Source organism: Mustela nigripes, chromosome 2, assembly GCF_022355385.1.
Source record: "Mustela nigripes isolate SB6536 chromosome 2, MUSNIG.SB6536, whole genome shotgun sequence".
Classification (NCBI taxonomy): domain Eukaryota; kingdom Metazoa; phylum Chordata; class Mammalia; order Carnivora; family Mustelidae; genus Mustela; species Mustela nigripes.
In genome coordinates this window covers 147475384-147490878 of record NC_081558.1, presented here as the reverse complement: position 1 = coordinate 147490878, position 15495 = coordinate 147475384, and the positions used below count along the sequence as shown (strand labels likewise).

The 15495-nt window shown below is 36.1% G+C and overlaps 1 non-coding gene across 1 annotated transcript; it reads right to left on the bottom strand.

Moving 5' to 3' along the window:
- Positions 1-451: 451 nt before the first annotated feature.
- Positions 452-558, bottom strand: LOC132012664 (U6 spliceosomal RNA). The gene has a single exon (XR_009402668.1). It is a non-coding gene; the product is annotated as a U6 spliceosomal RNA (small nuclear RNA).
- Positions 559-15495: the final 14937 nt, after the last annotated feature.

Here is a 15495-nt window from a genome sequence, read left to right as displayed (position 1 = left end):
GCTTCATGAAATTTCTGCTCATGAAGTTGGTAAGACTAGACATTTAAGCTCTTAAGATTAACGCAATTTCCTTTTCTGTCTATAAATAGTTTAGGATTGGTGATATTTAGGTTATAATTACCTACCAACAAAGAGGGTTCCAAGCTGAACAGGAGTTACTCTATTTAGGATGTTTTTATGTGAGAAATTAGTTGGAGTCTTTAAAAGCTTCTCATAAATGTATTTATCACTAGCTCCAATTTCAGTAATTTACTGCAAAAGAAATTACAAAAATCCAGGATTTTAGCTTTTAAAATGCAATGAGAAAAGATGTCGGATTTTGAGTAACTACTGAAAAAATTATCTAACAGGAAAAATCTGCCCATGGGAAATGACTTTCAGAAGGAAAGTGGAGTTCCAGACGAACTATGTTATATCAGAGGATAATCGTCTCAGATTGCCCTTTTTTTTTTTTAATATGGAATGCTTCACGAATTTGCATGTCATCCTTGCACAGAAGCCATGTTAATCTTCTCTGTATTGTTCCAATTTTCGTATATGTGCTGCCGAAGTGAGCACCAGATTGCCTATTTGGAAAACTAAAAAAGAAAACTTTCATGATGGATAACTTCAAGATCAGGACCTTTTGCAACAGACTTAAATAAAGACTTAAATTAAAAAAAAAAAATGAACCTAATACCTAATATTATCATTTGACATTGATTAAATGCTAGGAAAAAAATAAAAAGAATATGTTTCATACTGTTAGGGCATTACTGTGTTTGTAAACCTTTGCTGTTAGTAATAGGGTATAAAATTAAAGAGCCCATTTTCTGGAGCCAGACTGCTTACATTTAAATTTTTTCTCCACCACTTTCTAATTAAATGCTCTAGGTTTCTTTAGCTGTAAACTAGAGATAGGAAGAGCATCAACCTCACAAGTTTGTTATGTTGTTTAATTTAACTAGTACACATAGAATGCATGCAATATGGTCATATATAACAACTTAATCAATTTCTTTAAAGAACTTAACAATTATGAATTTTTAAATTAAGGATATATAGACCTTTAAAAATGGTTCCTCTATTGCCAGACGTAAAGCATCATCTTTACTGTAGTTTTTTCATAGTAATTAATAAAAAAGGACATATGCCCACTTTAATCAGACTTGCTTAAGTCTAATACAATGAAGTGGGACATTCTTAAATTTATCTGGCCCAATGAAAAATGTTAATAGCCAAGATATTTGCAGTAACTCGTAAGTAGGCATTCTTGAGTTATGTGTCCTAAAGCACTTGCTCATCTGCCATTACTTGGGAACAGTAGCTTATGGCAGTCAAAAACCTGAAGCTTTCACATGGTCATGGTTATGAATCAGGAAATGGGGAATTAAGCAGAATCAGAAAAGCAGATGTTGCCTCTGAGTCAAGAGTCAGTACAAGACCTCACAGAAAGAATGACTCATGGTTCTATGCCTTTTAGAACAATATTCAATGTGACTAACATGTTACCAAATTAAATATCTGCTCAGGACAGTCAAAAAGATGGCCTTGGATTTTTTAAGGCATATTCAATAAGCAAGATTGAGATAAGGCAGAGAGAGATCCCAGAAGACTAGGACATTAGAGGTTATGATTCTCAGCAGGGAGTAGGGTTAGGGGAGACTGGAAAAGAATTCTTTAAAGCTGCCTTCTTTACTTTTACATGTCTTCTGACTCTCTACTACGTCCTGTAATATAAGATAATTCCAAGAAAATGAGGATGAACTTCCACTCTAAAGAAGCTATATAGTTTGCTAGTGATTAATAGACAGATGGACAGATAATATATTACATAGATATGATATATATCATTCAACATTCGTAGAGGTTATCAATTAAAGCATTAAACTCAATAAAGAATAGCTCTGTCTAACTGTTTTTCCATGTCACTGTCTCATAATTTAGGGATAAAAATCTCACCTATGATCTGCCTTCAGTCTTTACTGAGTGATCATGACATGCTGAGCACCACGCTAAGAGACATGTATGCATTGCCGAGAGATTTGCGTGCATTCTACAAATTCAAAATTAAGTACTATTATTATCCCCACTGTATACATGGGGAGACTGAATCTCAGAAAGGAAAAGTGAATCTCCCCAAATAACACCGTTTACATGTAGATTTGTGATCTCAAACTCAGGTCACCCTGATTCCATCCTGAGTACTTAGGCTTACCGTGAAGCCACCCTCAAGTCAAGCCTTTTACTTTTGCAGTGGACACCACCTGGGCCTTTCATAAATCCTAGTACTCAACCTGCACCTCGCACCAATTCAGGAGGAATATCTGGGGTGGAACGCAGGCATCTGTTATGTTTTTAGAGTTCCCCAGATGAGTCTAATATCCAGCCATGGGTGAGAACAACACTTATGTATTCCACTTAAAATTTCATAGCTCTCAATATTTCCTTTAAATATATTTTCTTTACATAAAACCTCTCATTTTCATAAATGAAAAAATATTTTTCTTGGAAATTTATGTCCAATTTAGGTCTAACTATTCTCAAGACTCTGAAATGCTTCTGGACAGACCTAATCCAAATGCTTATTTCCTACTGCCATTTTTCTCTTGGTTCATTACTTTTTATCTTATGGATCAGAGTATTTCAATATTTAGTAAATTTAAAAGTATCAATAGCATGATGGTTAAGCATTGAGAATTTGGAGCTGACATGCTCAGGTTTGAACCCCAGCTCTATCACTAACCTTGTGCATTTTTGTGCCTCAGTTTTATCATGTATAAAATGGGACTGGTAGGGGCACCTGGGTGGCTCAGTGGGTTAAAGCCTCTGCCTTCAGTTCGGGTCATGGTCCCGGGGTCCTGGGATCTGGCCCCACATCAGGCTCTCTGCTCGACAGGAAGCCTGCCTCTCTACCTGCTCTCTGCCTGCCTCTCTACCTGCTTGTGATCTCTGTCTATCAAATAAATAAACAAAATCTTTTTAAAAAAATTTTTTAAAAACGGGACTGGTATTAACAGCTAACTTACAGACCCGTGTCAGAATTAAGTGGAAAAAAGTCCCAGAATAACTCCTGTCACGTAGTAAAAAAAAAAATCAGTACATTTTAGTTATTATCATTATTATTTTGTGCATAACAAGAGAATGTGTTTTCCTTTGTCAAGTGCATATTCATGTGATAAAGATCTAATCATATTTCACGTTGGACAACTTTCGAAAATTCTCCCCAAATCTAAAAAGTCATTTTTCCTCATTAGAACTAGGCACATAAGGACCCTCTTTGTAGTGCTGGAAAACTGACTGCCAAGCTCCTTTTACCTTCACCACTGAACATGAGCCCCAAATACTTGTACCAACTCTTCTGATCTGCCACTATAACCACTCACCTATTTTGTTGTCTTAGAGCAGCACTCAAGCAATTCGGCTCCACTGCTAAGCGGATGCTGTTGTCATTAAGACAAGTTCTAGCTCTGGTGTAGCACCTGGAGCTTGAGTCTATTTTTACCTGTGTCATTTTATCAATGCCTCCCAGGGGATCAGAATTAAGGAGGCACTATGCAGTGGATACAGTGGTGAAGTTTCAGGCCTTCAATAGTATATGGGCAACAGAAATTTGACTCTCAACTGATACAGTAACATTTATATCATAATCTTACAAAGTTTCTCAGTTTAGCGATGACACTATAACATATATTTTGCAGCTGAATCTCCTTTTCTCTTCTGCTTTTCTTTTCTCTATAGATCTCAGCCTAAAGGCTATAGATTTTTTTTTATAAGTGAATGACAGACTATTTTCTATACATATTCTCTTATCTCTATGCTGCAGTATATTTTATTCAAGCCATTTATTTTTTTCCTTTCTCTATTTTGGTCAACATATGCTATTCCACTTCACCTCTGAGAGGTACATCTTTCAGAGATGGCTAAGAATAAATAAATAAATAAGGCTAAGAAATTTTTTAAAGATAATACAAATTGATTTTCATGTGCAGAACTGGTTTGTTAGCTTTATTTTGAAATCTGAAAACCATAATCAAATTTCACACAGAGGAAAAGATAGGGATATTCACAGAGGGTCTGGTCAAGTTCTAAAGGCTTGAACAGAAGTGAGCAGATGAACCAGGGAAGTCCAGAGTCTACACCAAAACAAACAAATAGACTGAAGCATAATTTCAATAGAGGCCATGAAATAGCCAAATGTGCTACATTCTCTGAAAGTTCAGATACATAGAGTAGCTGAGGGATAGCTGGTACCACAGCCTCTGTCCAGAAGGCCGAAGCCAAGACCAACGTGGCCTGCTCAGAGCCGAGGCCGAAGCCTGTCAGTCTGGGCTCAGCTAGAAGTTTTCCAAAGCAAGATGAGAAAAAATTTCCCTATTACTAGGAAATCAATCACTTGGCCTTGGGAATATTTGTCATACATCATAAAAGTAGTACCAAGGAGTACACTGTGCATATTTGGAAAGACACATCAAGCATTAAATGGTGCCTCAGTGTGTTCACATGTCCTGATAATTACGCAATTGTCTACATCATACACTGTGAGTAGCTTGAATTGTTCACACGTTTAGACAAGAAACTATCATTCCAGACATAAATGATACGATAATGTCATCTCCATTGCTGTATGTGCAGTGGCAATACTTGCAATTTTATACTTCAGCGCCCATTCTTTGAAAGTACACATTTGTATGCTATTAGAAAAGACTTAAAATCTTATTATTCTAGTACTCATGGCCAAAATTCCTAATGAAATACATCAGATATTGACCACATTATACTAAATCATAACCCCTCTACGGTTTGTACTAGTTATCATAGGACCTGACACTTTTTACATTTCAAAACAAGGGTGGATACAGTGGAGTTTTTATACCAGGACAGACCTGAGCTATTACTACTAAGCCTATTATTCTACAATGAAAGAAATTTAGGCCCATGTCAGAGCTGGGAAAAAAAATCCCCTAACTCGGTATTCTTCAAACATTTTGAATGATATGACTTGTTTAAAGGAAGCATGCAAAACCTCAGTGTCTTCGATTCTTAATGGAATACTATCAAATCGCTTTCCCTTAGAGAATTGTTGTAAGGTTAAATAATATGACATAAGGAAAGATCATGTAAAATAAATGGAGATTTATAATAATAACATTATTATTTCTGGCTCTAGTACTATAATAGCTATCTGATATTTCCATAATTTTTTCCTCTAGCTTCATTAAATAATCTTTAAAGCCATAATTATCTTAAATATTACAACCACCATAATATTTTATGAAACTATTTTTTATGAAAAGTTTGCCTACTTCACAGATGTCAATTTGCCAGCCACATTTTTGTAGTTATGCTCAGAAATCAGATACAGACATATGCTTTTTAGTCTTTTAGCTCTTAGCATAAATTACATTCACTAACAAGTTCCTACTAAGAGAACATGGTTTCCATCTAGAAACTTGATCTTAACAGCTAGGACCCTAAAATCCTCCAGGGTCTTCTGAAGGTATTTAGCATACCCACCTTGCTGAGGAAGGGACTTAATGATAGAGTGGGGCTCCAAATCCCTCAAGTTTCAAATTTAGCTGCTTTCAACCTCTCCTCAGGACCTCTCAGATTTGCGGCTTCTTTCTCCTTTGGTTTTTGCATTTGTAATTTTATTATTTAAGGTTATCAATTAACTCAGCCAAAATTCTTCCTTCATTGCCACCTAAGTGCATAAGGAGTGTTTAATTATTAACAGAGGCTAATAAAACAGTCAGTTTTTTTGTTGATGGTTTAAAATATCGAGAAGTCTCTCTCCAGAGACTTCTTACTTCTTGGAACTATGTTTCTCCCTCTGCCAACAGCCACCAGAAGTGAGGAGTGATGAATGCTGCTACTAGCATTGTACCCAGCTGTGTGAGCAGCATGATACAGGTTCCCTTTTGTGTCATTGGCTTTACCTTGTGCAATCCCAGTTTCTGTCCTCAGTGTCCTCCCATGGATATCCTGGAGAGAATTCACTCAAACATCACTAAAGACATTCCAAATCCAACGTGTTATCTGAATTCTCCTTGATAATCATACTGAATAAATTTGAGAAAGTGCCAAACAAAAACAGCTTCTCTTCATAAAATTCACTGATTAGCCAAATTATAGGGGAGGGGGAAAAAAAAAACAAGCAGAGACTGCAGACTTTCATTAACTGATTTTAATGTTATTTATTCATTCATTTATTTATTCATTCAATTTGGACAGCAGCTGTAACAAAGTGATTTGATTTTCACTTCTCATTCCATGACACTCTATTATTATTGGTCTGTGCATAGCTGTCTGTTCATGTTTCCTCATATTCCCTTCATCCTCCATCCCCAAATATTGTTCCTCTTCCCTCACAGGCACCTACACTGACATACTTAATGTATGTCCTTCTAAGCTATCTTCTGTAAATTAATTTACCTGTATATACACCTGTAGTACTTATAATTTATACATTTATAATGTGCACAGATGATTCTTCTCGGTTTTTTCAGCATAATATTTGGAGCTCTATTTACATTACAATATGCAGACCTAGATCATGCCTTCTGACCACTGAACAGTATTACAATTATTTTGTGTTCATTCACATTTTATCACCCTCTACTCGGATGTACTTCATGATTTAAAGACAGTGAAGCTGTGACTACTATACAACAGATACACTGAATACACTTGTCCTCCCAGTGGGAACTGGGAATTGGGCAGTGGTTAACGAAAAAGTAAGAGTAGAGAACCTATTCTTTTTAATGGGAGGAAGAAAGAGAAAGGCAAGCATCACTCATCACGGTATGCTGGCTGAAACAGAGACAGAGGACAAGATCATTTCCCTAGATCAACTACTACAGTTAATCCACTGCTTTGTAATTTGTGTGATCCCTGCCTGGCCTTGCCCATTAAGCCCATCCTATCAAGTTAGGCCAAGAAGATAACATTTAAGCTTCTTCCTCAGCCATCTTCATTTTCCTTCTTCCAACTGTTTGGCATTCCATGCCCATAGTTCTCACCTTGTCTTCTACCTACAACTTTGTGCATGTATTTTGAATCCCACACCTAATAAAGCCCTGGCAGGGCTCACACAGTTCCCCTTTATCTGGGATGTGCATTCACCCTTCAGACCTTTGCATCAAGTTCCTCCAGCAAACAATCAGATGTCTCAAATTCAGCTTAAAGGCCATCACCAGTAATCAATATTTCAGCAGAGTTTGCTTTATTAAAAGGAAGAGGAAAATATGGATCAAATAAACAAAACTGATAATAATTAGCTGTCAAGTTTTGGGAGATATGAATGGTTGAGATGCCATTCCTCTAGCAAAGAAAATCAATGGGTAGTACATCACCTTCCAAATATCTGATCAGCCTAACCTAATTGGACTATCACAGATCCATGAGAGATTTATTGCAATACCCTATATTTCATCTTTACTGCCCAAATTGGACAATTTGATTAATTGGCCTATATTTTCAGTCATCCTTAAAATTTTTCTAAAACTGGGCTTATTTCATATGTGGTATTTCACCAAGGATTTTTCTTCCCTGGGTTTTTTCAGTGATGACGCTATACCTGAAAATTGATATAGGATGCACTGATACAAAGAACATTATATAAAAAGAAATTTTATTAGTTTTAAATGAGTTGGAGATGCAACACTTCTCTCATGTGATCTACAGGAAACATTCCAGATACTGTGTCACATAAACAGACCCTGTTTTGAATATGAAGAGCACAGTGATAACCCAGTACAACATGATCAGATTTTCAATTCTTTATTTCTATTTACTTTTCCAAGAAATTTCAAGATTGTAAGATTTATAGACTATGATTATAACACAGATTTTATTATCAGGTAGACGTTATGCAATTTATTAGTCATTAAATATCAAATCACAATTATTGCAATAAGACAAAATTAAGCAAAAAGACACATATTTTAAAGTATACCCACTCACTATGCAGAAGAAAGAAAGAGGATAAGGAAAATATGAAATCAAAAGATAAATTAGGAAAACCTGTAAGTGGCTATTGCTATTTTCACCATTATCATGGACTAAAATGTCAATTGTTTTGTGACAGATGCAAATAAAATAAAAATTTAGATCATATTATAGTCTTATTCTCTTGGGAGTTTTTTCTATTAATTTTAAGATTAAGAAACTAAGTCAAAGCCTTCACTATTTCTCTGCCTGCTTCAGTCTGTCCTCCATTCTGCCTAGTATTTATCTTTCATTTCCCCCTGTGATTCTAAACCAGGAAAATTCCTCATTCCTTAGAGGATAAGGCTAATCTTTAGCAAACTTGTTTAAATTGGGATGCACACTTATCTGTTCAGCTCCCTCTCACTCTCCGTCACAGGCCCCACTCTACAAATACACAGATTATTTAGATTCTGTAAGCAAGCCATACCACACTTTTTTTCCCTCTGAAGTTTTACTCACCTTATTACCTTTATCTCAAACATCCTTTCCCCATTCTCTGCCCCACAAAATCTTGTCCACCCAAGTTTATTCCAACCACTACCTCCTCTGTACAACATTCTTAGAAACTTCCCCACTTCCCCTCCTACTGACAGAATTAATCACCTTGCATGAATTAATGCCCTTGCATGTACCTGGTAGGAGATAAGGCAGTTTAGTAGTGCCACCATGATAAGAATTAGAGTCAGCAACTGTGGTCCCCTGCAGCCACCGTATATCTACCCTCTTCCTAGACTATATAATAAATACTGAGCTTTGAGTGTCTGTGCTAAAAGAAAAGATTGTGACAATCATTTATCTTAAGTCCTAGTGAGAAACAGGATACAAGTTTCCAAGTGGAGAAATTATGTGCCTTTTCAAATTGTTGAGAAAATCTATTCATTGCTTTTACCACCAAAGACAAACAAAATACCTAGGAACTCCAGCTAACTGCAACAATTTTTAAATACCCCCGAATTTTGCTCAAAATGGTAACCATAGTGCAATGTAGACCCAGGAAGTTCATATTTCAAAAATGTCCTAAATCTCTCTCAACATGGGAGACTTTATTTTGAGAATTCTAGATTACAACTTTTTTTTTTTTTTTTAGATTACAACTTTTTATCACAACTCCTGTGCCAAGATCCATGTCAACTTATAAGCAGATTAGCATATCAGTTATGTTTATATTTACTTCCATGAGAACATTAGGCACCTGGTTGGACATTCAGGTTATAGTTACAGCAAATACACAAAATCCATACTTAGAAAATACTTTTTAATGTCATAATTTCCCTATATCTCTGTAAGAACCAGTGATAGAAAGTGTTAGCTCCCTTAAAAACGAGGGGATCTCAAGTGCAGTACTGGGTGAGCCAGCTGGGGACTGGGAACGAGCATTCTAGGGAGAGTTCTGTTTACATGGATGCTGTCCTCCTCTTCCTGCTTCTCTATCAAGTTCTCTCTTCTTCCTCCTCCTTCTAAATAATATTTTTATTATTCATATTCTTATTATTTCATATTTATCACTCTTGCTAAAATTCCAACATAGCAACTCATCTGAAAACAGTGGTATGCTGGCTATTACTCGGCTTTCCAAAAACCTCAGTGTCCTATCAGTGTGAGTGTGTGTGTGCGTGTGTGCATGCACACGTGCATGTATGTAAACAAATTATATTATATAAAATGCCTTTGCTATTTGGGAAATTGTAGCTATTAGGAAAAAGAAAGCCACCAGGAATGCCAGCTCTGGGTATCATTTATCAAGAGGCCCTGGGGACATCAATCCTCTCACAGGAGCTACAAAATTGTTACCAGTTAGGTTTTAACAAACAAAGAGTTTGGAAAGAAACTGGAGCACTTTGCTTTCCTCTGCATGATAGGTAACCTAGGAGAGGACAGAGCTGTGATCCAAATGAGGATATTTGTACTTAAAAATGCCAGTGCCAGAGTAAACTTAACAGGACATGAATGTCCCTAGGTCTTAACCCAACTCCACATACTATGACAGTAACATTACCCAAATATGACAGCGTTAGCTACTACTGCCTAACAAAGCACATGTTTGTCGACTTGGAACAACAACCATCTATTTGGCCACAATTCCGTAGGTCAGCAATTTAGGTGGAACTAGTCCGGGCAACTCTTCTTAGCTTAGCTGGGTGCCCTCTCTCCTGCATCCACTATAGTCTGGAGGCATGGCTGTGACATCATCTAGGCTCTTCAACATGTCTTTGTTCTCTGCTGGGAAAACTGACTGCCACTATTCCGATCGAGGCAGTCTCTCATCCACAGTAGGCTTGCCTGCTCCAGGCTACAGGGCACAAGCAGGGTCCCAGGGACTAAGGGGAATCATACAAGACTTCTTAAGACTTGGTCTCAGACAGGCACATGTTTCTGCTGAATACCTACTGTTTGAAGACAAGCCATACTACTATCTAAATTCAAGAGGAAGGGAAACAGAATCCATCTCTAGCTAAAAGATGCTGCAAAATCATATTGCAAAGGGGCATGAACTCAGAAAGCAGGGAAGGATTGTAGTCACTGTTACCTGACTGTTACTGTACATTAGTAACACTGTATGGCAGAGATGTCTTGTTTCTCATTCCTGGGGAATCACTGATTTCATCTGTGTATTATATAGTCTATATATATGTATATACATATATGTGTGTATGTGTGTGTATATATACATACATATATATGTATACACACATGTATATATGTATACACATGTGTATATACATATGTATATATGTATACACATGTGTATATACATATGTATATATGTATACACATGTGTATACATATATATTTTTCCCCCCCATGAGCTAATGCTGATGTGATGCATCCCTTTTTGCATCATTGTGCCACAGATCTATGGAATGCTGTGAACTCCAGCTTTAGCTACTGGCTTCTGTTGACATAGAAAGGTTAAAAAAAAAAAATCCTCTTGTTACTATCTACTTACTTGATCCTATTTATCAGTGGTCCAAGAATTTATATAAATGTTAACTGGGTTTTCAAACACAAATTATTGAATTCAGTTGCTAATGCAGCTTCCATAATTGTAGAAAAGAGATGGCCTATAATGTTATATATGCTGACCTGCTAGAAGCCTAAGCAGAGATACTAATCAGCATCATATACACTTGAAAAAATAATCAGTGGTCACATACATTTACCTGCCTATCATACTTCAGCAGTGGTATCATTAAGATTCCCAGAATGTTGAGACAGAAGTACACCACATGATATGGAACAGGCCCTGTACAAAAACCCTCAAGACATAGTAGGCTACAATAGGGATGTGTGGCCCATTCAAAAGTATAATGATTAATGTTAGGGAGAGTGCTTCTCAAGGATACTGACAATTCATATGAGAAAACCAACCCAAACATAGGCAACCTACCAGTTTGGGAAATAATGAGATTAAAAATAAGATTATCCATTGTGCAAAGCATAAACTGAGATATGAGGAAGATTCTTAAGCCTGTTATTACAACATATCTGGGACTGTCAAGTTCTGTAGGTCCTCTTTCCCAGAATATAAAGTCACTGTTGAGCTACATGGGGAATGACTATAAACTGGCCAAGAAAAAAAGAAAACACAGGCCACCTTTCTGAGGTAAGGAATAGAGATTCTATTATAAAATGGTTACCCTCTATTTTCTCAATGGATTTTAACTCAAGGTACTTTAAAATATACTGATGCCTGTGACCCACCCCTAGAGATTCTGACTTAATTTATCTGAAGTGAGACCCAGACATGTAGATTTTTATTTGAGAGACAGAGAAAGAGAGAGAGAAAGAGAGAGCTTGAGCAGCAGCTGGGAGAGGCAGAAGGAGCAGCAGACTCCCCACTGAGCAGGGAGCCTTATACAGGACTCCACCCAGGACTCTCGGATCTTGACCTGAGGCAAAAGCAGATGATGGAGAGGAGAAGGGAGTTGGGGGAAATTGGAAGGGGAGATGAACCATGAGAGACTATGGACTCTGAAAAACAATCTGAGGGTTTTGAAGGGGCGGGAGGTGGGAGGTTGGGGGAGCCAGGTGGTGGGTGTTATGGAGGGCACGAATGGCATGGAGCACTGGGTGTGGTGCATAAACAATGAATTCTGTTATGCTGAAAAGAAATTAAAAAAAAAAAAAAAAGCAGATGCCTAAACAACTGAGCCACCCAGCTGCCCCGACATGTAAATTTTAAAAACTGCTTAGATGATTCTAATATGAATTGATTCTTCACTTGAATAGGGAAGAGGAATTATAAAAATTGCTGCAAGTTGTAAAGGGAGTAACTGCCTTTGTACAAATGTTCAGAGATGCTTGCTTCAAGCTGTAAACCATTAGACACTCAGGGAGTAACAGACTCTAAAAGGCTGACACTATCTACTGGCTTGCAAACCTGTCAAAATTGACTATTTCTGGAACACATTATTCTTATTTGTAAAAAAGATGCCCTATTGGGGCTATACTCTGTTGTCTGTCATAAAGCAGGCAGACACAGAGAAAAAAAAAAAAAACTTAAGATCTCGGGTTTATATTGTTGCAAATAATATTGGGGCAGGATTGTTATAAAGGATGAAAATTTTAATATTTAGACTATAATTCAAGACTGTTTATCTGTGGGTTTAATTTACACCCAGAAATTTAAGAAAGAGAAGAGTTTCATATTGATTTTTATGTTGCTGGCATTGTATTTGTGATATTTATATCATCATGGGTCACCTACACAGTCTCTACTAAGGTATTTTGGGATGTATAACTAAGTATAATTTAATGTGAAAAGTAAAACAGGGATAGGATTTGGGGCTCAGATTCTATGTAGCAGTGATTTAAGAAGATACAGCAGGGGGATACACGAGGACCCAGATCATACCACATTTCCATTGGGATCCCTAAAAGGAATTTACCAATAATTCCATATTCTGGGGAAAAGTATCTACATTTATCTTTATCCTATAACTCACCCCTCCCCAAGAGAGTAAGCAATGATTGGCACCTGCTACCAGTGAATTCTGCAGAGACAATGCTCTTGTTTATGGCCTTTTGGGCCCACGTGCAGTTGAACTTGTTCTCACAGCCCCTAGACCCTGGGCACATAAAATGCACCTCTCTTAGTAGACCCACCTAGGTCTCAACTCCATCTCAACTTCTGTGTCTAACACTCCATGAAGAACAGGGTCAGCCCCACTCTACAGGCTTGTTGTATTAAAAGAGAACCTTATGCTACCTACCACACTCTACAATTCAACCTTATCAGCAATAAAGCTGATGTAATAATTTGCCTCATTTCACTCTTTGGGTCAATTTTTTGATTTGTCACAGTCAAGAAAGGAAGATGAGAAAGTGAACAGTCCATATCATGACCCTGAAGACACTGCTAAAAGTAACTAAATTAAACACGCAAACAATATGATTCTAATGTACTCATCACTAAAATGGCTACAAGTGCCATTAGTGGTATAGACCACTAAGATGTGCTTTGAAAGATCCATATGTATATATATGTACGTGTGCATGCATGTGTGTGTGCATGTGTATAGGGAGAGAGAAAGAGAAAGAGAGAGGGAAAGCACTCTCAAAGCAGGTCACAAATATATATATAAATATATATGTATATGTATATTATATACACATAATATATGTACATATGTCATATACACATATATGTAAACTATATGTTTGCAATACATAAAATACATATAAATGTGCATATATATGTATATATGTATATTAAGACAGCTTATTAATTAAGCTTGTTAATTATTTAAATAGAAGATTCTTTACTTTGAAAATATTGTTTCATAAACCTTAGGAATCCCTAGTGAATTTTTAACATTTTTTCAAAAACATAAGAATTTTAGTGAAATAAGCAAAGGGAAAACAAATAAACAACTCCATAATTTACTCACCATAAAATCTGAGGTATATCACTTGTTTCCTTTGACCGATCTGTAAAAAGAAATAATATTAAGAGATGTCCATCCAAAAACAATTATTTCAAGGTTTAAATAAATTAAAAAGAATTAAATCCATATGTGAAATTCAAAAGACCATGCAATTTTTATTGTATTTACTGTCATTAAAAATAAATAAGGGGTTAGAATAAAAACCAGACTCTTCTCCCCAGCTGTTCATGATTTTATCAACCACTGAGAAATTAGAATGCAATTTAATAAACTTATCTAGAAAATTACATGCTATTAACAAAAGTTAAATTCTCATCAAAGTTGTAGTAACATCTGCAAACATTTTTAACCATTTCCTGAAATAAATTACCTAATAACGTGTTCACATTAGCAAATGGAGGCACTGTGAAGTTGACCAGGTCAAACAGAGGCCCTAGAACTAGAGAGCTTGGGCTCAACTTCCTTACTAGTTCTGCAACTTGACTGATCTCCTTTAACCTCTGAGATTCAGTTTTACTCATCCATAAAATAATATCTACCTCATAATATTGTTTGAAGGATTAAATTTGAAAGTATATATTAACAATTTAATACATTACCTGGCATATAGTACTCAGCTCTTATTAATAAAGGGACATTTAGTTTTTATCAATGCTGCTCTTCATTTATTCTAAAATGCTATAAATGTTTAAAATGCTAAAGTATAATTTTGCTGCAGTCTTTCTTGAATATTTCTGCTAGATCTCAGCTCAACTCATAATCAGGCAATAAAAAATATATAATAGCTCAGAAAACACAACTGAAATGTAAAAAGAAATTAAAAATACCCATTCAGCTAACCAAATATTATCTTGCTTTTTCTATCACCAAATAGCATAACTAAGAATTTGCACTAAATTGCCTTTTTTAAACTTACATGACTAAATTGAATAGCTCTTTTGGCAGCTTATAGGCAGATCCTTAGATACAGCTGTGAACATCCAAATCACAAGCCTATATATCAGTCCACTTGTGTCTTTATTTTAATCACATATAATAGATTTATGATCCCTTTGACGCCAAATAAGCATTTCTGAAAGTCCTAGGAGAAGATCCAAGCATCTGTCTTCTCTAAAAGTAATCACATTAGCACACTGATGAATAGTAAAGGACTTCTGCCAACTTAAAAGTACTATACCATAGAGAAAGACACCCTAAAATATAGTTTTATTACAATTTATTTGAATATACCTAATTCAAAGTGCAGATTTTCCCAATACAAGTTCATCCAGCAAAATAATGTATATTGTTACAATAGAACCAACATCTACAACACTATTTCACAGTTTTCAAATTTATTCCTAGAAAGCTAGAACTATCTTTAAAAGGTATTTCATCATCATTTGCAAGTTTCAAATCTTGGAAATATGATATAGTGGATGGGTGTATTAACCTTATACCTTAAAAACATATTCAGTAATAAATAATTATACTGAGGCCACACTTGAAATCCACTATGCCTTTGGGCTGAAATCAAATAATCTTACTTAAGTTAAAAAACAGGGCTAAATTCATAGAATTTTGAAAACCACACTGGGCGTGGAGCCTGCTTAAGAATCTCTATCCTTCTCCCTCTGTCCCTCCCCTGACCTCTCAA